This window comes from Mytilus californianus, unplaced genomic scaffold, assembly GCF_021869535.1.
Source record: "Mytilus californianus isolate M0D057914Y unplaced genomic scaffold, xbMytCali1.0.p SCAF_86, whole genome shotgun sequence".
NCBI lineage: Eukaryota > Metazoa > Mollusca > Bivalvia > Mytilida > Mytilidae > Mytilus > Mytilus californianus.
Genome location: NW_026262741.1, coordinates 3,117 through 30,429, shown reverse-complemented (window position 1 = coordinate 30,429; position 27,313 = coordinate 3,117). Strand labels below are relative to the sequence as shown.

The window sequence follows — 27,313 nt, the reverse complement described above, 5'->3', positions numbered from 1 at the left end:
ACCTATACCCTAAGTCCTGAATTCCAAGGTTAAGTCTCAGTTTCATTAATACTAACACCAGCTTCTGAAATCTTGAGAGAGAACTTTTTGATGTCTGGCTTATATGTGGCTCAAGAAAAGTGAATAAGGACATACGTACAATGTATCGTTGTCCAGTGTAATGTTTAGCCTTTTCATCATTAGTAAATGTTTCAGGAGTTATATCACCTGTACCGGCATTCAGTTTCTCTTTCAATGACAGGTTTTCCTGCTTCAGTCTCTCAATTTCAAGTTCCTCTTCGGTTTTCACATTTTTAGCTCACCTGGCCCGAAGGGCCAAGTGAGCTTTTCTCATCACTTGGCGTCCGTCGTCCGTCGTCGTCCGTCGTCGGCGTTAACTTTTTACATTTTGAACTTCTTCTAGAGAACCACTGAATGGAATGAAACCAAACATGGCATGAATGTTCCTTATGAGATGCTGACCAAGTGTTGTTACTTTGTAGCCGATCCATCATCCAAGATGGCCGCCAGCGGGGGACTTAGTTTAACATAGGACCCTATGGGAAATGCATACAAATGACTTCTTTTAGAGAACCACTGAATGGAATGAAACCAAACATGGCATGAATGTTCCTTATGAGGTGCTGACCAAGTGTTGTTACTTTGTAGCCGATCCATCATCCAAGATGGCCGCCAGCGGGGGACTTAGTTTAACATAGGACCCTATGGGAAATACATAAAAATGTCTTCTTTTAGAGAACCACTGAATGGAATGGAACCAAACATGGCATGAATGTTCCTTATGAGATGCTGACCAAGTGTTGTTACTTTGTAGCCGATCCATCATCCAAGATGGCCGCCAGCGGGGGACTTAGTTTAACATAGGACCCTATGGGAAATACATACAAATGTCTTCTTTTAGAGAACCACTGAATGGAATGGAACCAAACATGGCATGAATGTTTCTTATGAGATGCTGACCAAGTGTTGTTACTTTGCAGTCGGTCCATCATCCAAGATGGCCGCCAGCGGGGGACTTAGTTTAACATAGGACCCTATGGGAAATGCATACAAATGACTTCTTTTAGAGAACCACTGAATGGAATGAAACCAAACATGGCATGAATGTTCCTTATGAGGTGCTGACCAAGTGTTGTTACTTTGTAGCCGATCCATCATCCAAGATGGCCGCCAGCGGGGGACTTAGTTTAACATAGGACCCTATGGGAAATACATAAAAATGTCTTCTTTTAGAGAACCACTGAATGGAATGGAACCAAACATGGCATGAATGTTCCTTATGAGATGCTGACCAAGTGTTGTTACTTTGCAGTCGGTCCATCATCCAAAATGGCCGCCAGCGGGGGACTTAATTTAACATAGGACCCTATGGGAAATACATACAAATGTCTTCTTTTAGAGAACCACTGAATGGAATGAAACCAAACATGGCATGAATGTTCCTTATGAGGTGCTGACCAAGTGTTGTTACTTTGTAGCCGATCCATCATTCAAGATGGCCGCCAGCGGGGGACTTAGTTTAACATAGGACCCTATGGGAAATGCATACAAATGACTTCTTTTAGAGAACCACTGAATGGAATGAAACCAAACATGGCATGAATGTTCCTTATGAGGTGCTGACCAAGTGTTGTTACTTTGTAGCCGATCCATCATCCAAGATGGCCGCCAGCGGGGGACTTAATTTAACATAGGACCCTATGGGAAATACATAAAAATGTCTTCTTTTAGAGAACCACTGAATGGAATGGAACCAAACATGGCATGAATGTTCCTTATGAGATGCTGACCAAGTGTTGTTACTTTGCAGTCGGTCCATCATCCAAAATGGCCGCCAGCGGGGGACTTAATTTAACATAGGACCCTATGGGAAATACATACAAATGTCTTCTTTTAGAGAACCACTGAATGGAATGAAACCAAACATGGCATGAATGTTCCTTATGAGGTGCTCACCAAGTGTTGTTACTTTGTAGCCAATCCATCATCCAAGATGGCCGCCAGCGGGGGACTTAGTTTAACATAGGACCCTATGGGAAATGCATACAAATGACTTCTTTTAGAGAACCACTGAATGGAATGAAACCAAACATGGCATGAATGTTCCTTATGAGGTGCTGACCAAGTGTTGTTACTTTGTAGCCGATCCATCATCCAAGATGGCCGCCAGCGGGGGACTTAGTTTAACATAGGACCCTATGGGAAATACATACAAATGTCTTCTTTTAGAGAACCACTGAATGGAATGGAACCAAACATGGCATGAATGTTTCTTATGAGATGCTGACCAAGTGTTGTTACTTTGCAGTCGGTCCATCATCCAAAATGGCCGCCAGCGGGGGACTTAGTTTAACATAGGACCCTATGGGAAATACATACAAATGTCTTCTTTTAGAGAACCACTGAATGGAATGAAACCAAACATGGCATGAATGTTCCTTATGAGGTGCTCACCAAGTGTTGTTACATTGTAGGCGATCCATCATCCAAGATGGCCGCCAGCGGGGGGCTTAGTTTAACATAGGACCCTATGGGAAATGCATACAAATGACTTCTTTTAGAGAACCACTGAATGGAATGAAACCAAACATGGCATGAATGTTCCTTATGAGGTGCTGACCAAGTGTTGTTACTTTGTAGCCGATCCATCATCCAAGATGGCCGCCAGCGGGGGACTTAGTTTAACATAGGACCCTATGGGAAATACATAAAAATGTCTTCTTTTAGAGAACCACTGAATGGAATGGAACCAAACATGGCATGAATGTTCCTTATGAGATGCTGACCAAGTGTTGTTACTTTGCAGTCGGTCCATCATCCAAGATGGCCGCCAGCGGGGGACTTAGTTTAACATAGGACCCTATGGGAAATACATATAAATGTCTTCTTTTAGAGAACCACTGAATGGAATGAAACCAAACATGGCATGAATCTTCCTTATGAGGTGCTGACCAAGTGTTGGTATTTTGTAGCCGATCCATCATCCAAGATGGCCGCCAGCCGGGGACTTAGTTTAACATAGGACCCTATGGGAAATGCATACAAATGACTTCTTTTAGAGAACCACTGAATGGAATGAAACCAAACATGGCATGAATGTTCTTTATGAGGTGCTGACCAAGTGTTGTTACTTTGTAGCCGATCCATCATCCAAGATGGCCGCCAGCAGGGGACTTAGTTTAACATAGGACCATGGGAAATACATAAAAATGTCTTCTTTTAGAGAACCACTGAATGGAATGGAACCAAACATGGCATGAATGTTCCTTATGAGATGCTGACCAAGTGTTGTTACTTTACAGGCGGTCCATCATCCAAGATGGCCGCCAGCGGGGGACTTAGTTTAACATAGGACCCTATGGGAAATACATACAAATGTCTTCTTTTAGAGAACCACTGAATGGAATGAAACCAAACATGGCATGAATGTTCCTTATGAGGTTCTGACCAAGTGTTGTTACTTTGTAGCCGATCCATCATCCAAGATGGCCGCCAGCGGGGGACTTAGTTTAACATAGGACCCTATGGGAAATACATACAAATGTCTTCTTTTAGAGAACCACTGAATGGAATGAAACCAAACATGGCATGAATGTTCCTTATGAGGTGCTGACCAAGTGTTGTTACTTTGCAGTCGGTCCATCATCCAAGATGGCCGCCAGCAGGGGACTTAGTTTAACAAAGGACCTATGGGAAATACATACAAATGTCTTCTTTTAGAGAACCACTGAATGGAATGAAACCAAACATGGCATGAATCTTTCTTATGAGATGCTGACCAAGTGTTGTTACTTTGTAGCCGATCCATCATCCAAGACGGCCGCCTGCGGGGGGCTTTTTTTAACATAGGACCCTATGGGAAATACATACAAATGTCTTCTTTTAGAGAACCACTGAATGGAATGAAACCAAACATGGCATGAATGTTCCTTATGAAGAGGTGACCAAGTGTCTCTACTTTGTTGCCGATTTACTGTTCAAGATGGCCACCAGGATATTTTATTAAATAAAGGGACCAATATTAATCAAAATTTGGCCTCAATCATTATTTTGGTATCTGTTATGATTTTTATCTATCTTTACATGATTTCTAAAACCAAAGTAGAGTCAGGTGAGCGACACAGGCTCTAGAGAGCCTCTAGTTTTCGATCGTTGCCATATAGCTGAAGGTACATTTTCTTTTGCTAGAAATTGATACTTCAACACTACTATCTCCTTCAATATTTGGTTCATCAAATTGTGTGGATTCTTGCAGAGGTAGGGCTTTTGCTGTCTGGGATTTATCTGCTTTTCATTTCTGGCTTGCTGTCTTACATACCGTTTCTTTGACGATTCGGATGATGATTCTGATGAATGTCCAAGACTAATTGAGGGAGCCCAGTCTGGATTTGTCTTATCGAACAGATCTGCCTTCAAGCCTGCAATAATACGATAACATATAAAACATGTTTACATCCTAATGTCATGCATGTGTACATAGTATACATTTAATATAAATTGATGATCTACATGTATTTGCTAGCATGTCTCACCTTCTCATATTAATATTAATGTACCGGTTATTAAGGAAATCAATTTGAACACATGCTTACAACATAATATTCGAAAAGATGGATGTGAATATTTACCAAATTGCTATCCACCTTATGTCCACATAAAAATAAGTACTCTTGTATGACCGTCAATTCAATGTTGCATATATTTGCAGTCTGAAAAGCAGTTAATGCATTCCATCATTGAGAATCAAATGTGTAGATTTAGTATCACCAAGTTGCTTAAATGGATTTGATAATTAACCTGATTAAGAGTTTTGACAAGTTCAGGTGCTGATAAATGTATGCACTGTCATCAGGTCATTGTATGTATTCACCTGTTTCAACTTTCACCTGGTTTGATCACATGACATTGTGCACTGTTGTGTACTATTTCCAACAACAAAAAAATCAATACATGCAACTTCATGTTACACACTATTTTATCAGCTGTTAAATCATAATTACAACAAAAATTAATGGAAAGGTATAATATTAAATATTATTTACCTGTAATGAAATGATCATAACACACTTTGAAGTGACGTTTTGTTGGATCTGGGTCAAAGTTTGCTCTGTTGATGCGAGCTAGCCACACTCTTCTGCGTTCTATTGAAAGCTCTTCTGTCTGAATTTAATTAGTTTAGGAATGTCAAAAAACTTTAAATCAGTATCTCCAGGCTTTGATCGATTTGTGCAACCGTAAACAACACAAGTATTAACCATAGCTAACGGCAAAATGTAAATATTTAATCCGATTATGTGTTACACCTTGATTCGCTCTGATTGCCCTACAAGATGGCGACGGGCGCTATCAATTGTGGGTAAAATCATCGATGGAAAACCATCTATACTTATTGACTTCTTTGTTGATCTCGTGAAGTGTGTAAAAAGTCGTTTAGAATAGAAAGGGATCACAAAAACACAAAGTCACGCATTTATTTTGTCCAGCATCAAAGTCAAATGTAAACCATTTATCTTGATAAGCATGTAGTCACGTTTAAAAACAACAATACGATGTGACCTAAAGTGTAACGTCTGATGCAAGTATTTTCGAAACAACTCTAGCTTTATCCATGAATACGAGCAAAGGCCCTTCAACTGTTACAAAAACTTTTTGCAAATATGCTTTTTGTATAAACATCGCCTTGTCTGTTAAGTTGTCTATCAACACACAGTGGGAGGTCATCCGGAGATGAAATGGCAGCAGTTTGAACCGTCCTGTATAACAGATAAAAGTGCAGAAGACTTCGTTATCAAACCATGCAGAAGAAGAAGGGTTGGGATGGTATTGCACCAATTACATAGCACCGGGAAAACACGATGCGGCACACAATAGATCTATCACAGACAACTCTCAAGACAACGGATATTTCTCTTTCTATTTCATACAAAAAATATGTGAACTTTTTCTGCAAAATATATTTGCGATTCTAAAATATATTTATAACCACTTGACAGATTTCTTATTATATATAAACCCATATTGTAACTTTTTCCTGAACTGTGGATAACAACTGTTATATTCCTAACTTGGTACAAATATTTTCTTATGTAGAAAATCGTGGATTGAACCTGGTTTTATAAACATCTCGTCCATAGACGTTTTATTCTGTGACTTTCTGTCCGTCATTATACATTTAACACAGTGGCTGTACTAGAAACGACAAAATTATTTACCTGTATGACTTCGTCAAACGTGCAATGGAACATTTGACGACCGTGCAAGGACTGTACAGCCAGTCAAGATAAAACTCGCGTCATCACCGGTAACGTGTACACCCGTATCAATTTCGGTCTATACTTAAAGATTTATATGCAAGTGGTTTATTTACAATAAGAGGTCGCTGAAACTACGGCTGAGTGCAATGGCAAAAAATATTGTCGATGAATGTATGAAGAGTTGAACAGGCACCTAGGAAAAATCAAAACATAAAGTCCCTACATGCCAATCTAAACAACAAATACTACCAACGACAAATTTATTGTACTTTTATTGTGCCTCAAAGAACTGTATACAACACAATACACTATTTACAATTAAGGACGCCCAACAGTAAGAGGGCAGTATAATTACAATCAATTTTGATTTTCAACCTTTTCCCCATACCTTATAGTGGTAAATAGTGAAAAAAATGATCTGCCTCAGACTTAAAACCATACCCCAACTTTGAACTTAAATTTTGTAAAAGTTGTTCTCACTGATGTAGTGTACCTTATATGCGGACATAAGCCTTCAACAGTTGACATACAGTCACTCGTACTCCTAACCAATTCACGATGCACATATAGTTTCAGATTGCGTTTTGTTTGTAGCTTGCTGATGTTACGTGCAAGATAGTTATTAATCATCCTTTTACCAAGTTCAGTGTTCAATACTGCTGACTTTGATAATTTTTTAGATCACATTATTTCATCTTTTTTTAAATAGGAAATTGAGAATGGCATAGGCTTCCGTCGCTTTTGTCTCGTGGCTGCCTTGAAATCATCTGGAGTGAAGCTGTACTTTTCCTCACAGATAACAATATGCTTCAAATTTTGGAAGTTTGTTAAAGAAAGGCTACTAATAACAACCTTAGCGATGTTTTCCATGTATTTATTTCCCGTTGAAGCTTTAAGTTTGAATTCTACTCACCCTTCTCTTATTGCTTATTTATCCATAGTAAATGCAAAATATTATTTCATATTCCATAGGGGTTCTATGTAAACTTTGATGACCTAGTTGGTGGCTATTTTGAATTTCCGATTGACTTCTTAAGTTCAACATTGATAGCTCTACTGTAGCTGAATTGTAATCAAATTTCAGTATTTTTTATACCTCAAACTGACTCGTATAACAAAATGATATGTCCGCATCAACCAAAACTGACCATATTAGCACTTTATTATGTAAATCCATATAGCCACATAGTGAATGAGTTATTTTTTCATGTAAGGATGGATTGTATAATACAAATGATAGCAATATTGGAACATAATGACTAAAAAATTTTGTTCGCATCAATTTAGAGTGCCACCATGTCCTATTTTTATTCAAAATATTTAATCTTAAACAAATTTCAGTTATTTTAATACCTCAGACTGACTCTTGTAACAATTTTTTTTGTCCGCATCAACCAAAACTTACCATATTAGCACTTTATTATGTAAATCTAGATAGCCGCATAGTAAATGAGTTATTTTTTCATGTAAGGATGGATTGTATAATACAAATGATAGCAATTTTGGAACAGAATGACTAAAAAAAATTTTTCGCATCAATTAAGAATGCCAGCATGTCCTCTTTTTATTCAAAATAGTAAATCATAAACAAATTTCATGAGTTTACATACCTCAAACTGACTCGTTTAACAAAATTATTTGTCCACATCAACCAAAACTGACCATATTAGCACTTACCCTACTGAAAATGTACTTGGGATTCACTGGAATCCCATTGGGAAAAAAATCCAGTGGAATCCCACTGGAATGTTTTGGAGTGTCAGTGGAATCCCAATGGGAAGTTTATCCCGATGGGATCTCAGTGGCATTTCCACTGGATTATTTCTATATTTCCAGTGGAATTTTGTATTGTCATTCTAAATTATCCCACTGGAATTTGGACATGTGTATTTTATAGATATATAATTCCAGCGGGATGTTGGAATTCTAGAATTTTCATTATACAAAATTTAGCTGATAATTAAATGATGATGGACCTTAAATATATACATATATACATTCCAGCAGTTATTTAGTGGAGTTATTCAAGGCAATTTATAAATTGTTTGAAAACCCTCAATATTTTAGAATATGTTAAATTTGTAATTTAAGGACTGCAAAAATTGGAATTGTCTAATTATTATGTGTCAACATTTATATATTCATATATCATGTTACATCATGTACATGTATTTACAAAATATAGAGTATTCAGAAAATAAATAATTAGTATTGAAGAAAAAGTTAATTTTTCCTTTAAAATTAAAGAGCACATTTATTTTGTAATTAGTTATGTTCTGATGTATTTTGAGGAATACTAATAAATGATTCACTGTTGTAAATCTCCAGCAGAACACACTTTTTTAAGAGTTTTTTTGCTGAAATAACAATGTTTTCACCAAATCCTTCTATTTTTTCAATGTATCTGCTAATAGTTTTATCCAAATAAGCTTTCAATGTACAGTAGTTGTTTTTTTGTTTTCTGATATCTTCCCCAAGATTGAATGGGACTGAGAAGCATTCTTGAATTATCACATTAATTTGGTTCTCATACTCCAAAAATAGTAAAATAATTCCTTTCTTGATAACATTGTTGTGACTGAAGCAGCAAGCACTATCATTTCTTGTCTTTGCATCCTGGTAACCTTTTGAGTAGAATACAGTTCTACGGAACTGCAACCTACTAAATACTTTCACACCATTGTCCCTCATTTCTCTTGACAATAACAAGTAATGAGGACTTTGTGTAGGAAGGTTTGTTTTCTTTCCTAAACTTAAAATTTCCTTTGCTGTTTTGTCATCTCTACAAAAGAAAAAAATAAATATATATTAAGTTTGCTGCATGAATTAAATACATTCCATGATCATGCATTCAGTATGTGTGCATATAAATGTTACATGACTTCCTATTACACTATAATACATGCATAAACATGATAAATATATATTAATAAATTTTCTTTAAGAAGTATATATTTTAATGACACTATTGAAACTCCCTATTTTGACATACTTGTATTCGTACCAATTATTTAAGTAAGAAAAATTAAACATCAAACCTTATTGTCTATTTTTGTGAATCCGTATTGAATTTGAATAACAGTGAAAAGTTAAATTTATTATTGTCAGAATATCATCGAAAAACAGCTTGATACTTAGAACAGTCATTAACAAAACGCAGACAACACTTGTATTTAAATAATTAACATGTATATAAAATTCCTGATGACTACCTGAATTAATACTATAGTATCTATTTGAAGTGACTTATAGGTCCATTGGGCCGGGTGTAATTTAATTGAAATATTTCAATATTGTACGCTCCCCAAGGGTGACTGAGGAATAGAAATATGGTCACTACAGGTCTTCTTCCGACCGGCAGTAGAACCCTTGCCAAAGTGGGGCGTCCGTTTGGCTGTGCGGGATGTACAAGTACGCAACCACGTCCGATCAGAATGGGGACGTTAAATCCGATGCCTCATGTAAAGAGAGTGCCACGCTCTTTGCACGTTAAGAACCCTTGCAACAACTCTTTGAGGGGTCCGTAGGTGACCTGTTGCAAAGCTAAATTTCTGTCCCTATCCAATATACCCTCATTTATGAGTATTGGTATGAGTGTCAATGAGACAACTCTCCATCAAAGTCACAATTTATAAAAGTAAACCATTATAGGTCAAAGTACGGTCTTCAACACGAAGCCTTGGCTCACACCGAACAGTAAGCTATAAAGGACTATAAAATTACTAGTGTAAAACCATTCAAACGGAAAAACCAACGGTCTAATCTATATAAGAAACGAGAAACACTTATGAACCACATCAACAAACGACAACTACTGAACATCAGATTCCTGACTAAGGACAGGTGCAAACAGTTGCAGCGGGTTTAAACGTTTGAATGGTACCAAACATTCACCCTTATCTGAAACAATAGTGTAACATTGTATTTATAATACCCATTTCAAACAATTTAGCTGAAAATGCAACCCCGTTTGTCGGAACATACCCGGTATCATATATATAGCGAGTATCCCCCGGGTAGATGTAGAATGGCCGTTGGGGAAGTGTCACACAAAACAACCATTTCATGTATAGATTTACTAACCGCTTTGGTTGTTTAAAAAAGGTGTCCAAGTCACCCATCGGATGGGGGAATCAGTATAAAAAGAAATCGGAGTATGTGTTTAATTAATGAATATGATAACTTGCAATATTCAATACAATATAAGCAGATAACGCTAGAGTTTTTTTTCTGAAAAGGGGGTGTACGCCCATTACGCCCTTACCTGGACCCGCCCCTGCGAAATGATATATTTATTAGCAAAATGAAGCCATTTAAGTATCAAGCCACTTTGACATTTTGTTTTCATAACAAATATTTGATCTTATTGATATTTATTGTATAAATTTTAATTATAAAGTTGCTTCATATATAAAACTTCAAGAAAAATACAAAAAATATATTTTCAAATAAGTGATTTCTTGTTCAAATAAAATAATCGCAAAACTGAATTGTGACTTTTTGTCTGACATTTTGTCCTACATTCGATTTAACCTGGTTTTCATATAAACCTCTAACTTGTATGACAGTTGCTAAACATGCCATTATATTGACAACAATGTCTGAACAAAACACACAGTCATATTAGGTATAAATGTCAAAACAAGGCCACATTGTGTTACAATAAAAAGGTGATTTTCATTTTTAATTTGTTTGCATTTCACGATAAAAAAAATATGGTTCTGACCAGTTTCTTTCAATTTGTTTGAAACATTTATGTCCAAATAGTACCGTTTCTTATTGTCTTTTGTTAGAGAAATGATTTAGTTTCAGATTGGTTCACCCACTATTTCTTTTATATGGACATTTGTTAGACTTGAATGAAGTCTTGATTCGTCTTGCCCTTTTATTTGCAGGAATTGATAGATGATTTGTATTGTCCCTGCTTTATTGAAAATCCTGAATCATAACTGACAACGCAGCACTTGAATTATCAACAGAAATAAGATGTTATGAAACTTTTCTAGGTCTTCGAATTCAGCATTTTTGTTTTTGTTTGATCTAATACCTTTGCTATTATTCCAGTAGTTTGTCCTTTATGTGTTTTGTTTTGTGATAGAGCAGCACATTTGGTGTTATACGACTTATTCATAGGTTCTAAATGGTCTTCCTCACTTCATCTGATACGTCTACTGCTTTGGACATGAAAATCTTTGTAATCTTGTTGATTACTTTTTGTCTGCAATTATAAGAGAAGTATTGATATATAAATATATAATTTTGTTATTTTGACATTTGACATAATGCGATTATTTAGTAATGCTGTAAATTCAGAAATTATTGTTTGTATTTATAATTGTGTATTTATAAATGTATTACTTTTGGATATCATAAGGCATATTTTGTTAATAGTGAAAAACAAAAAGGTAAAACATGCTACACAGAAGAACAAGTGATCAGTATGCTGGAGTTTCTTATCGACAACATATTTGTGGAGTTTTGATTGATTGTTGGTTGCTTAACGTCCAGTGGCAAATATTTCATGCATGTTCAGGACGAGAAAAAGTTCACAATGAATACAATAGGTAGGTCTTGTCATAATAGAGGCCATCCGGGATGATATTTGGACTACCACTGGAAAATGAGGGTATATTGGAAAGGGACAGAAATTTTGCCTTGCAACAGACCACCTACGGACCCCTCAAAGAGTTGTTGCAAGGGTTCTTAACTTGCAAAGAGCGTGGCATTCTCTTTACACGAGGCATCGGATTTAACGTCCCCATTCTGACCAAGCGTTTTACTGCCGGTCGGGAGAAGACTAAGTGACCATATTTCGTTTCCCCAGTCACCCTTGAGGGGGGGGGGGGTGTTGAGTTTTGAGGTAGACTTTTTCAACAAATTGTCGGCATTCCTATGGGAACAAACTGTGCGCCTCTCCTTGCCGACCTCTTCTTATTTTCATATGAAATGGAGTTCCTTCAGACACTTGTCAAAAACAAGAGGATCAAAGAAGCCAGATTATTTAATTTCACTTTCAGATTTATTGATGATGTTCTTTCCATCAACAATCAGAACTTTTCTGATTGGGTTCCATTATAATATCCCCCAGAACTAGAAATTAAAGAAATAACAGACACGGCTTCCTCCGCCTCATTTTTAGACTTATATCTCAAATTTGACTTGCATATTCATCTCAGTACCAGAATCTATGATAAACGAGACGATTTTAATTTTGAAATTATAAATTTCCCCCACCTTAGTAGCAATATACCAACTTCACCTACATATGGGATATACATTTCCCAACTTATTCGATATTCAAGAGCTTGCAGCTCCTATTAGACTTTGTAAAACGTCATCAGTGTCTGAGCAGTAAGTTGATGAACCAGGGGTATGTCAAAGAACGTCTCGTCCTTTTTCTAAAAAAAAGTTCATCGGAAGGTACCAAGACCTTGTTGATAAATATTCCGTATCAACTTCACAAATAATACATGATGGTCTTGATGTATATATTCTGCGTACTGACGTTGGTTATCATCTTAACAACATGTTATATTGTTCTTTCATTTGTCTTATTATTAATATAACTTTTACTGTTGGAATGTTTTCTGTGATATCCATTTAACGTGGCTCGGTACTTATGCATCCCGTCAATATGTTTGTATTTTCTTTCATTTTTCCTGGTGTGTTTTGTATATGCGACTTTTTGTGTTTCTTTGGTTCTTATAACGTGACTCTGTACTTTTAAAAGATCCTGTCAGTATGTCATTGTTCTATAATATGTCATTATGTTATATTTTTTATTATAAATTAGAAAATACGTTGAACCACAAACGTCAAAATTATGTAATCGCGTAGTGGAATGAACCATTTGTGGATTCTTATAAATTCTATAGAACTTTGGACTATTTTAAACCTCGATCAATTTCTGAAATTAATTCTTACATAATTTTTGATTTTTAACCCTGTATGCTCACACTGCCCATGTGAAAATTTTAAATTGTTTGTATAAACATTGAACGACAAAAATATGTGAAGCCATGTCCGGTCAGAATGAGGACGTTAAATCCGATGCCTCGTGAAAAGAGAGTGCCACGCTGGTTGTACGTTAAGAACCCTTGCAACAACTCTTTTGAGGGGTCCGTATGTAGCATAGGTAGCCTGTTGCTAGGCAAAATTTCTGTCCCTATCCACTATACTCTCATTTTCCAGTGGCAGTTAAAATTTCCCCGACCACCATCCCGGACGACCTCTACTACTAGACCTACCTATTGTATTTATTGTTTACTTGTTCTCGTCCTGAACATGCATGAAGTATTTTTACTGGACGTTAAGCAACCAACAATCAATCAGTCACTGTTTGAACGTTTAACGATTGAACCTTGCATCATCTTCTATCAGCTCCTGAATAGCTTGACATGTGTCATTCCCACCTATTGTCTCAGTTGTATATCTCCCTGGCTTTCTGAGTTTTCTTTCCTCAATCTGTTTCCGGCTGATACCTTTGACATATAAAAGGGAGTTGATTCACAAATGAATTCCGCTACAATAGACATGTTTGTAGTTATGTCATCAGCTTAATGACTTTTCTTATATGATAATTTCTTAGAAATACTCTGAGCATCTGTTCAATCTCTGTTGATGGTGATGTTCTAGCCACCTTTTCAATCTCTGGTGATGGTGATGCTCTGGTCACCTTTTCCTTCTTTGGTGATGGTGATAGCAATGCTTTTGTCAATTTTTCGTTATCGGTAATATGCGGATTTTGTGAATGCAGTAGATAAAATGACATATAATATTTTAATGTGTATTTACTGGTTTTGATAGTGAATTAGATATGTTTGTGAATCTTTGGATTTTGAACTCAGAGGGTTTAGAGTTGTGAAAATTTCATGAAATAAATAAATAGACAGTCTTAAAGTTTTAGTTTGAGAGTAAATTTGTTAATAAAACAACAGTTAACCATTGATCTACAGAACATGATGTTAGCTACTGACTGATATTTCTGAAAAGACTAACTTTAGAGATTAGAAATGTGACAAAATGTACTTGTTTGGCTTTATAACTATTTTGATCTGAGCGTCACTGATGAGTCTTATGTTGACGAAACGCGCGTCTGGCGTATTAAATTATAAGTCTGGTACCTTTGCTAACTATTTACACCACTTGGTCGGTGTCACTGCTGACGTTTCGTCCTCGAAGGTATTATCGTTGTTTGTCGTCCGTGAACTTTTACAAAAACCTTCTCTTAAACTAATAATCCAAATTTAACCAAACTTAGCCACACTCATCACTAGGGTATATAGATAAAAAAAAATGTGTCCAATGCCCTGCCCGCCAACCAAAATGGCCAACATGGTCGAAATTTTATTGCATAATTATGAGTTTCAAATTTCCGTTAATTTTCTATGGGGCGATTGCTGATAATTTGTAACAATTGTTGACTTTTACAGGTAAATTTGACATGTTTATGATATTTAGTGTTTTGAGATCACATCCTTCCACAGTATTTTAACCACAACTTTCTCATCACAGATTTTTTAATTCCATAACTTACATAACTCGATTTCTTTTTCCTGTGGTATGTGTCAATCAAATGTAGAACATACAAGTTTCAAATTTACCTAACATAAAGACCATGGATGCACCGTTATTTTCGTGCAATATATAGACTTTGTTAGGAGGTAACAGTGAGTAACTGTTATATAAAGTCTCTGTTTGTAGATACCTTGTTTTCAGCTATTTTTCCAATTGTTGTTTCATTCCTCTCAGGTCTTTTAAAAAATTGCAGATTTCTCCGGTCTTAGTCTTTATGGTCTATTTATAAATAAGAAATAAAACTGCTAACAGCGTGGTTATTGTCTTTTTGAGGTTATATTTCATTAAGTACGAAGTTTTTATTATTTAACAATCACGGGAAAATTGATCAGCACATATTTGACACAAGAGTTGACATACTGAAATGTCTCGCATGTTCTAGTGATGAAAATTGAATTTATGTTAAATAGTAAATGAAAAAGTGTATACCACAAGCATAACATTAAATCAACATTTCCCCCAAGGGTGACTGGGTTATAGAAGTATGGTCACCATTGGTCTTCCTCCGACCGGCGGTAAAACCCTCGCTAAAGTGGGACGTCCGTTTGGCTGTGCGGGGTGTACAAATTTGCAGCCACGTCCGGTCAGAATGGGGACGTTAAATCCGATGCCTCGTGTAAAGAGAGTGCCAAGCTCTTTGCACGTTAAGAACCCTTCCAACAACTCTTTGAGGGGTCCGTAGGTGACCTGTTGCAAGGCTAAATTTCTGTCCCTATCCAATATACCCTCATTTCCCCGTGGCAGTCTAAATTTCTCCGACCCCAATCCCAGACGCCTCTATTAAAGAACCTACCTATTGTATTTATTGTTAATTTGTTCTCGTCCTGAATATGCATGAAATATTTGCCACTGGACGTTAAGCAACCAACAATCAATCATTCAAATCAACATTTAAGTTGATCAATGTATATGACATGAGTTCAAGGTGAGATAACCACTTTCAGACAGACATGTAAGCCCTACAATCATTCCATTAACCTAATTTAGTTAACCTATTGCTAAAAGTATCTCAGAAACCAACCTCATAATTTGTTTTTCTTAACTTTGACCAAAACAATGAACCATGGAAAGCAGGTCAAAGTCAACTGACACCTGCCCTGCCAAACAGACACCATACACACTTTACAATTATTCCATACACCAAATATAGTTCTACTATCTTTACAGTATCTGAAATAAGAGGCTCTCATTGGCCTGGATCGCTCACCTGTTCACAGTGGCTATATTTTTTGACGTACAAGGAAATAAAATACAAAATTTATACTAGAGATGAAATGTATGCAGAGGGTGCCTGGTATATTTTAGAGCATCTTTTTACATGTCTTTAGTATACCACGTCTAATTTCAACTTTTAATTGTTATTTTTTTTTATATATCACGTGATATTTTGTGCAAGTTTTGTTGACATATAATGTTTAAAATACACTAAATGTGTTTGCCTTCATTACACACCGTGCAAAAGTTTATTTTTTATTTACATTAATGATTGTTTGTGTCTGTGTGTATAAAATGTACTTAACAATTAAGAACTGTGTTTTATTTGTGCTTGTGGCCAAGTATCAATTAAAAAGTCTTGTTGACGGATTGAAATGTCAAAATTACCCTCGTCTTTTTAAAATACCCATTCCTCAGAAAGACAGCTGTTCCACAGGGGAAGTAACTTTTGTAAATAACTAAAGAGATGTGTGGTAGAATTCACTTTAAATTAGAGGAAATCAGTTAATTTCTCCCTCTCACTATTATTAAAAACTGCACAAGTAATAAAACATTAAGTAAATTGGTATATTGTTTGATTATTGTTTGAAAAAGAAATACTTTTTATTGTCAACAACTTGCATTATTTACCTTACTTAGTGTTCTGTCTGTGCAAAAGACAGTATTATTACTTTGGAACTTGATTGAGTGTTCAATTAAAGTCAAGTGGCAATTATTTGAAAAAGTTTTAAAGCAATGATCAAAACCAAGAAAAACCGAAACTCCTTGAACATAACTAGAATTGCTCACAATAACTTTACAAGATATATTGATACCTTGTTATCTAATTCAAATTTGTCATTCTGTGGTTGCTGTCTTCATATTTTTATCTTGTTTTGTTTCTTATTGCTGACTCAATTGTTATGTATTAGTTTAACTATTTTTTGGAGGCTGTGCAGCAGGCCATAATATTGGCTATGGTTTGCATAAATTCATACCCAGAGACAAGACTGACACATTAGAAACAAGCTATACAAAATGACAAAAAGACAGAACGAAATCAGGTATATATATGAACCTGTTAAAACCACGACACATGCCTTATGTACATGTACCTGTAACTTGTACCAAGTCAGGAGCCTGAAAATTCACTTCAGTTTGGTTTGTTGTTGTTTACCATATTTGTTTTTGTAAATCATGGACATAATGTAATGATAAATAAGTAAATTAGTTTTCTTGTTTGGATGGTTTTACGTATGCCTATGAAGTCTTTGCTCATTGTGGAAGGCCTAACAGTTGCTTATTACTTTTATGTCATATGTTCTCTGATGATACCAGGAAAAGAGTAGTGTAATTGGCGATCATACCACATTGTATTTGTAAATAAGCATACAACAAAAAAGACACTGCACTGCACAAGTCAAAGCTTGTCTACTTTGAATTGGAGGAATTGTAAAAAATGCTAAAACAAATATTGGTAGATCAAAAACATTTGCCTACATATTTGATGACAATTGATGAACATTGAAGAGATTATGAAATAAATTATTTACAATGCAAAGCTTTTACAAACTGTGCTATACAAAATTTAAATGATAATTGTTATTGTTATAAAACTTAACCTCTTGCAATTACCAAATTGTCAACCTCTGCAATTAGTTCTAGAATATCTCCCGCCAGGTAATAATCTTAAAGTCCAACAGACACGATCGTCTTCACTAAAAATGAAGTCTGCATTTTCTACAACTGTTTCTATCATAGATCTATTAAAAGAATATGACGTCCTTCTCGTTCTTCTACAAGGAACTCTTAGAAATCAAGTAAGTTTTTCCTCACTGCTTCATTAAGAAAACCACAAAATTGTGCAAGCAAGAAGTCGTCTTCTCTACAGAGTTAGTCATTGGAACTGTTTTCATCATGAAATTTGAAGCAGTTTCCACATACACAATTGACTTTACAGTTACTGCAGCAGCGACACAATGATGTTGGTTGAATTGATCTGGTCCCTGATGATGGTGATGCAATGTCGTCTAATTGAAAATGTGAAGTAAGCTGCATACCTAAGCATTTTGTTGTTGTACAGAAGTCCCGTACTGATTCCTTGCAGCGATTTTTAGCTATGTCATAACCGGAATAATACATACAAGATACTGATTCTCTACCAGCTCTCCCACTTTCCTGAGAATATTTTTCCAGACCTCGAGGTGCACCCTAGTGTATAACACGTTCAATATGGGAATGTCCACACCTATACCAGATGCAATCGTAGCGAATATAACTCGCAAATTAGTGTCAAAACTAGGGAATTGTGACAATACTGTGGATTCATTTATTTTCGTGGGTACCAATTTTCGTGGATTAGGGAAAATTTGCATGTTCGTGGATATTTAATTTCGTGGTTTTACCGAAAGTCTGTGTACAAGCCTATACAAAATATGTCATTTGTTGAACATTTAATTTCGTGGTTCACTTGTACCCACGAAACCCATGAAAATTGGTATCCAACGAATAATAATGAATCCACAGTATATGGGTTTTTGTTTGTGTCTGCAATGTTTCAAATATGCATGTATAAGTTTTGTCTTTAAAAAAATAATTAATAAACTAACTCAAAATAGTATTGCATGCACTGGTTTCCAAAAAGCACCATTTCCCTTTTTGTCCAGTTAAACTGTACTTGAACATTAGTCCATTTGACTGGGGAATAGAAGTATGGTCACCATTGGTCTTCCTCCGACAGGCGGTAAAACCCTCGTCAAAGTGGGGCGTCCGTTTGGCTTTTGGGTATCCATACTTTCGTTAGGGTTAAATCCATCAGTTCACAAAGCTAAAGGAACTGTCGAAGGCTCATCCATCTTTTCAAAGACCCCTTCATACCATGATTATCCCCAAGGGTGACTTGGAAATAGAAGTATGGTCACCATTGGTCTTCTTTCGGCAGTAAAACCCTTGCTAAAGTGGGGCGTCCGTTTGGCTGTGCGGGATGTACAAATTTGCAGCCACGTCCGGTCAGAATGGGGACGTTAAATCCGATGCCTCGTGTAAAAAGAGTGCCACGCTCTTTGCACGTTAAGAACCCTTGCAACAACTCTTTTAGGGGTCCGTAGGTGACCTGTTGCAAGGCTAAATTTCTGTCCCTATCCAATATACCCTCATTTCCCGTGGCAGTCTAAATTTCTCCGACCTCAATCCCAGACGCCTCTATTACAGAACCTACCTATTGTATTTATTGTTAATTTGTTCTCGTCCTGAATATGCATGAAATATTTGCCACTGGACGTTAAGCAACCAACAATCAATCAATCATAAGCAGTCCAATTGTTTGAAGTTCTAAAACCTAAAATCAAACATTCATTTCCTGAATTTGTGCTATATATTGAAACAATAGGATTCTTTTTTCTACTTTTTTTTCTCTTTTATTATAAACTCAACCAAGCTTTGATTAAAAAAATACATTTGTAACACCATTGAACCCTTTTATGCGCAGTATTGTTTACCATTCGATTCTTCCACAACGAAAGAACCTGCTTCCGGCACATGATGGACCTTCTTTCGTCAAGCAACAATATTTGTGAGACATTTAAAGCAGTTAGTTGACATGGCACATCATCTTGTTCATCTTTTGATCATTCATTCATTAAGTCTCTTGATGACTGTATTCATTCCCTCAGCAACGTTGTTTCTTTTTCTTCACTTCGGAGTATTGATCGTAAACATTCACGGACTCTTAAACCCAAAGTGAACTTCATGCGAGTATTTCATCTTTGAGGTCAGCATTTAAGTACTCTTTTCTCCATTTTTTGTGAAAGTGTTACGTATATACTTTCAAACTTAACTAACTAGATCTTCTGTTTGCATTAAAGATTTCACATCAGCAAAATTCGCAACGGATGGGGTTCTAGCTATGCAAACGTTTGGCTTGAGGCATGTGTGTCTTAATTATCAGTAACAATTACAACCGTGTCTCTCTTTGTTTTAGTTACCAGTCCATAACCGATCATGTTCATCACTTCATTTCCAGTCTTGTGTAAGGAAGGTTGCTTGCACGGTTACTCCACCTTGAAAGGGAACATGTTTAACCAAAACGGACAGTCGAAAATCTCCAATATTAAAAGTTGTATCATAAGTTACCAATGCAGGATTGTCTGACTTCACACATAACACCTTTTTGAATTTGGTTACTATGTTAGGATGTGCTACTATACAGAACAAGTCTGGAAATATAGTGATGGCGTGGACACCGTCTAAATGATAAGCAAGTTCCAACGTACTATAAGTTTGGCCAGGTGTCAGACGCTTCTGTTGAGAAAATAGAAAATAAAAGACCATTTCCTTTTTGTTATACAGCAGTTTTATCTCATGTTCATGATTTACCTTCTGTAAATGTTTGATAAAATGTTTACGAACAGAGACAATGACACATGGTTCTTGAAGAAATCTAGATTTAATGAATGCGTCCATGCTACTTATTCAATTGTCGTGAAATCAGAATTAGACCTCTATTATTGTGGATATAGCAATCAAACACTTTACTATCCAGTATTGTATCTTCTTCAGATTTAGATTTTGATAACAAATTTCCTGTAGTATCTTGCTAGTTGATTACATTTACATCAAAGTCAAGTTCCAGTAACAAAGCCTGATTAGTTCTTTAAATACGAGGAAATGTGACAAATTGTGTAAGTAATTTCATTTAAACAGTGTTTAATCTAAAAGATTCTGGCAAACTACTAACGATATGAATTCCTCCATTTTGTGTTTTGTATCTATAAAATTATCAATTCCAGTAGACTTCTCTACCTGAATGATTGGAAAAAGACATGAAGATATTGTATCACACATTTGGATTTAAAATATCTCCACTACATTTTCGTACGAGGTTTCCTCGGTACGAGTTCTTTTCTGACAATGTTTGAAAAGACAAGAACCACCCTTAACTCGTAGAATAGAGGTCTCCCGATTTGCTACCGTACCAACCGCATTACGAACTGGGAGCCGTCATTTAACTTATGGAAATTATTGATGTATACACTTAAAATCAACGTATGCTTTATGAATCATATGCAGATCTATTTTGAGAATCCAACTCTGATACTGAGATGTGAAAATTGCTGTATTTTGGAATTGATTTAAATATTTGAATAAAAGGACATGCTTGAACTGTTTATTTGTGCAGAAAAAAAGCAATATACTATGATAAGTTTTCAATTGATCCAAGAGGTGTAATATCATTTACTGTAATCGTCAATATGTCCATTGAAAATGACCAGTTGGTCATTAAATTTTGATGTACCTTTTAACATTGAATTTATCTACAACAACTCCAACAGTTAAGTGCCTGTCAACAATAAAACCGTCAACTTGTTGAATTTCAGTCTTGTAACTCACCGTAACTGTTGCAACTATAATATGTAAGTAGTAAGTCAGTTGGATGGGAGTATTAGGGTCATTCTCTGTAGACATCTGGAAAAGAGCTTGGAAATGATTGAGTGCAGCACGATCTACATAAATCCATTACTTGCACCCACTCCAGGAATACCTCGGGATTAAGGCCATTTACGCATAAAAAAGCTGCCACCAGAATTCTCTCCCAATGCTGTAAATGTAATCTGTTCTTTTATGAAGAGTTGTCTCATTGGCAATTATACCATACCTTCTTTTCTATATTTATATAACTTAAAAATTCATCTATAAATAGTCATTTCATATTTGGTAATTTGTTTAGTGCACTTGAATCGCACCAAAATGCAAACATTTTATTTACCTTGTTTTTTTAATTATTATTTGATCAACCACTTTAAATTATCCCCCACATCTGGGGTCTCTTTATTGTTCATGTCCCCTATGACTCTGGTCTGCAAAAGTCTTCTGCTTTTGGTGGAGCATACATCTAAATATGCCACTTCCAATTTGGCTTTATACTCTTTAAACTTGGGCGACTGCCAAGAGGGTTGATGGGTTATAAAACCCTCTTGGCCTTCTACGTATGAGGACATGTACATTTGCTTTAAAGCCTCTGTAATTTTTGCCTTTTTCACTGCGCTTATATCATGATTTTCAAGTGCTTCTAGTCTTCTTTTTGCTTTCTGAAAAAAAAAGATTGAACATATAGAATTGTAACCTTTAAAAGATTCGTTTAGTAAATACAATCTTCTGTAAGCAATAAAAATAATGTGATGTTTGGTTACATACAGTACTGAAACAAAAAATCGGGTTTGTATGTTGATAATTTTAATACATTGGTCATTATCATCATCAGTAGTCATTATCCTTAAAAAGACATTTTTTTTCATCATGTGATCAAAACAAGCTGAGTGAAATTTACCACATCAAAGGATAAATCGTTTTATAGCACATCCCACGTACAATGCTTTAAACGCAATTTTGGATGAACACTCATATTGCGAAACCAGTGATCATACTGTCCAAAGTTGGCATCAGTAAAAACGGTTTGCTCTCGGTTTTCTCTGAGGGACCTTTGTCAGCAGATTTCCTTCAAGACCTTGTTTGTACCTGGACGTGCAAGGGAAAAACAGTTTGCAATAAAAACTGTGTATGCAACCAACAAGATTTGGCGTGAACCAATATTTGTGCATGTGAAATGTCTGATTGTTGCAGAAATTATCTATCACACCGAGCAATATTGGAAGAAGACGATGAAAACGATGACTAATGTCAGGTTTTCGAAAGTTGGCATGCCCTTTGTTTCTTAAAATACCCCTACAACCACTCTTTCTGAGGGGTCAATATGTGCTTTTGTAAGGAATCTCATAAAACCTTAAAAGTTCATATAGCTAGACTATTCACTGAACTTTTAGTCCTTCATGATACTCTGTTGATTTAATTGCTTTGTGAAATATTTGTAACTGGCAATAAATATAGTTCAAAGCAAAAAAAAAAAAAAAGTCAGAATCATCTAATACAATTATCAAAAAAGTGGTAAAATTTACTGAAAATGTAGAAAAATTGTCAAAAATGCAGTTGTAGGTTTTTGTTACATTTAATACAATTATCTATAAAATATGGTTGATTTAAGGTATCATCTAATACAATTATCAAAAAAGTGGTAAAATTTACTGAAAAATGTAGTAAAATTGTCAATAAAACAGTTGTTGATTTGCTGTTATATTTAATACAATTATCTATGAAATATGGTCGATTTAAGGTATCATTTAATACAATCATCATAAAGTGGTAAAATGAACTGAAAAATATAGTAAACTTGTTAATTAGGCAGTTCAAGGTTTGCTGTTATATTTAATACAATTATCTTTAAAATATGGTCGATTAAAGGTATCATCTAATACAATTATCAAAAAAGTAGTAAAATTTACCTAAAAATGTAGTAAAATTGTCAATAAAACAGTTGTTGATTTGCTGTTACATTTAATACAATTATCTATGAAATATGGTCGATTTAAGGTATCATCTAATACAATTATCAAAAAAGTGGTAAAATTTACTGAAAAATGTAGTAAAATTGTCAATAAAGCAGTTGCAGATTTGCTGTTATATTTAATACGATTATCTATCTATCTAACATGATATCTAATACATTATCTTCAAAAGTGGCGAAATCTTGAAAAGTCTTAATCTTATGCAGGTATCGTAAAAAAGTGACCAATTTAAGGTAACATCAAATACAATAAAAAAAAATGGTATCATTTACTAGAAAATGTAGTAAAATTGTCAATAAAAAATGCAGTTGTAGTTTTGCTGTTACATTTAGTACAATTATCTTTAAAATATGGTCGATTTAAGGTATCATATAATACAATTATCTTGAAAAAGTGATTTCATTTAAACAGTGTTTAATCTAAAAGATTCTGGCAAACTACTAACGATATGAATTCCTCCATTTTGTGTTTTGTATCTATAAAATTATCAATTCCAGTAGACTTCTCTACCTGAATGATTGGAAAAAGACATGAAGATATTGTATCACACATTTGGATTTAAAATATCTCCACTACATTTTCGTACGAGGTTTCCTCGGTACGAGTTCTTTTCTGACAATGTGTTTACAATTATCAAAAAAGTGGTAAAATTTACTGAAAAATGTAGTAAAATTGTCAATAAAACAGTTGTTGATTTGCTGTTATATTTAATACAATTATCTATGAAATATGGTCGATTTAAGGTATCATTTAATACAATCATCATAAAGTGGTAAAATGAACTGAAAAATATAGTAAACTTGTTAATTAGGCAGTTCAAGGTTTGCTGTTATATTTAATACAATTATCTATAAAATATGGTCGATTAAAGGTATCATCTAATACAATTATCAAAAAAGTAGTAAAATTTACCTAAAAATGTAGTAAAATTGTCAATAAAACAGTTGTTGATTTGCTGTTACATTTAATACAATTATCTATGAAATATGGTCGATTTAAGGTATCATCTAATACAATTATCAAAAAAGTGGTAAAATTTACTGAAAAATGTAGTAAAATTGTCAATAAAGCAGTTGCAGATTTGCTGTTATATTTAATACGATTATCTATCTATCTAACATAATATCTAATACATTATCTTCAAAAGTGGCGAAATCTTGAAAAGTCTTAATCTTATGCAGGTATCGTAAAAAAGTGACCAATTTAAGGTAACATCAAATACAATAAAAAAAAATGGTATCATTTACTAGAAAATGTAGTAAAATTGTCAATATAAAATGCAGTTGTAGTTTTGCTGTTACATTTAGTACAATTATCTTTAAAATATGGTCGATTTAAGGTATCATATAATACAATTATCTTGAAAAGTGAACAATTTAAGGTAACATCAAATACAATTATCAAAAAGTGATAGAATTTACTAAAAAATGTAGTAAAATTGACAATAAAAAAGTTGTTGATTTGCTGTTATATTTAATACAATTATCTATGAACTATGGTCGATTTAAGGTATCATCTAATACAATCATCAAAAAAGTGGTATAATTTACTGAAAAATGTAAAAATAGTTATCAAAGGTACAAGGATTATAATTTAGTACACCAGACGTGCGTTTCGTCTACATAAGACTTGCCAATCAAGTACTGTAGATTTGCTGTTACATTTAATACAATTATCTATAAAATATGATCGATTTAATATAATACCTTATACATTATCTTAAAAAGTGGCGAAATCTTGTAAGATCTAAATCTAATAAAGGTATCGTAAAAAAGTGACCGATTTAGATAACATCAATTACAATTATCCAAAAATTGGTAAAATTTACTGAAAATGTAGAAAAATTGTCAAAAATGCAGTTGTAGGTTTTTGTTACATTTAATACAATTATCTATAAAATATGGTCGATTTAAGGTATCATCTAATACAATTATCATCAAGTGGTAAAATGAAATGAAAAATATAGTAAACTTGTTAATTAGGCATTTCAAGGTTTGCTGTTATATTTAATAGAATTATCTATAAAATATTGACGATTAAAGGCATCATCTAATACAATTATCAAAAAAGTGGTAAAATTTACTGAAAATGTAGAAAAATTGTCAAAAATGCAGTTGTAGGTTTTTGTTACATTTAATACAATTATCTATAAAATATGGTCGATTTAAGGTATCATCTAATACAATTATCATAAAGTGGTAAAATGAACTGAAAAATATAGTAAACTTGTTAATTAGGCAGTTCAAGGTTTGCTGTTATATTTAATAGAATTATCTATAAAATATGGACGATTAAAGGCATCATCTAATACAATTATCAAAAAAGTGGTAAAATTTACCTAAAAATGTAGTAAAATTGTCAATAAAACAGTTGTTGATTTGCTGTTACATTTAATACAATTTATCTATGAAATATGGTCGATTTAAGGTATCATCTAATACAATTATCAAAAAAGTGGTAAAATTTACTGAAAATGTAGAAAAATTGTCAAAAATGCAGTTGTAGGTTTTTGTAACAATTAATACAATTATCTATAAAATATGGTCGATTTAAGGTATCATCTAATACAATTATCATAAAGTGGTAAAATGAACTGAAAAATATAGTAAACTTGTTAATTAGGCAGTTCAAGGTTTGCTGTTATATTAATACAATTATCTATAAAATATGGTCGATTAAAGGCATCATCTAATACAATTATCAAAAAAGTGGTAAAATTTGCCTAAAAATCTAGTAAAATTTTCAATAAAACAGTTGTTGATTTGCTGTTACATTTAATACAATTTATCTATGAAATATGGTCGATTTAAGGTATCATCTAATACAATTATCAAAAAAGTGGTAAAATTTACTGAAAATGTAGAAAAATCGTCAAAAATGCATTGTAGGTTTTTGTAACATTTAATACAATTATCTATAAAATATGGTCGATTTAAGGTATCATCTAATACAATTATCATAAAGTGGTAAAATGAACTGAAAAATATAGTAAACTTGTTAATTAGGCAGTTCAAGGTTTGCTGTTATATTTAATACAATTATCTATAAAATATGGTCGATTAAAGGCATCATCTAATACAATTATCAAAAAAGTGGTAAAATTTACCTAAAAATGTAGTAAAATTGTCAATAAAACAGTTGTTGATTTGCTGTTACATTTAATACAATTTATCTATGAAATATGGTCGATTTAAGGTATCATCTAATACAATTATCAAAAAAGTGGTAAAATTTACTGAAAATGTAGAAAAATTGTCAAAAATGCAGTTGTAGGTTTTTGTTACATTTAATACAATTATCTATAAAATATGGTCGATTTAAGGTATCATCTAATACAATTATCATAAAGTGGTAAAATGAACTGAAAATAAAGTAAACTTGTTAATTAGGCAGTTCAAGGTTTGCTGTTATATTTAATACAATTATCTATAAAATATGGTCGATTAAAGGCATCATCTAATACAATTATCAAAAAAGTGGTAAAATTTACCTAAAAATCTAGTAAAATTGTCAATAAAACAGTTGTTGATTTGCTGTTACATTTAATACAATTTATCTATGAAATATGGTCGATTTAAGGTATCATCTAATACAATTATCAAAAAAGTGGTAAAATTTACTGAAAAATGTAGTAAAATTGTCAATAAAGCAGTTGCAGATTTGCTGTTATATTTAATACGATTATCTATCTATCTAACATAATATCTAATACATTATCTTCAAAAGTGGCGAAATCTTGAAAAGTCTTAATCTTATGCAGGTATCGTAAAAAAGTGACCAATTTAAGGTAACATCAAATACAATTAAAAAAATGGTATCATTTACTAGAAAATGTAGTAAAATTGTCAATAAAAAATGCGTTGTAGTTTTGCTGTTACATTTAGTACAATT

The 27,313-nt window shown here is 34.0% G+C and overlaps 1 long non-coding RNA gene across 1 annotated transcript; it reads left to right on the top strand.

Annotated features, from left to right (window-relative positions):
* Positions 1 to 289: 289 nt before the first annotated feature.
* Positions 290 to 3,694, top strand: LOC127713900 (uncharacterized). The gene is made up of 3 exons (XR_007987526.1): positions 290 to 1,118; positions 1,451 to 2,446; positions 3,111 to 3,694. It is a non-coding gene; the product is annotated as an uncharacterized LOC127713900 (long non-coding RNA).
* The last annotated feature ends 23,619 nt before the right edge of the window (positions 3,695 to 27,313 follow it).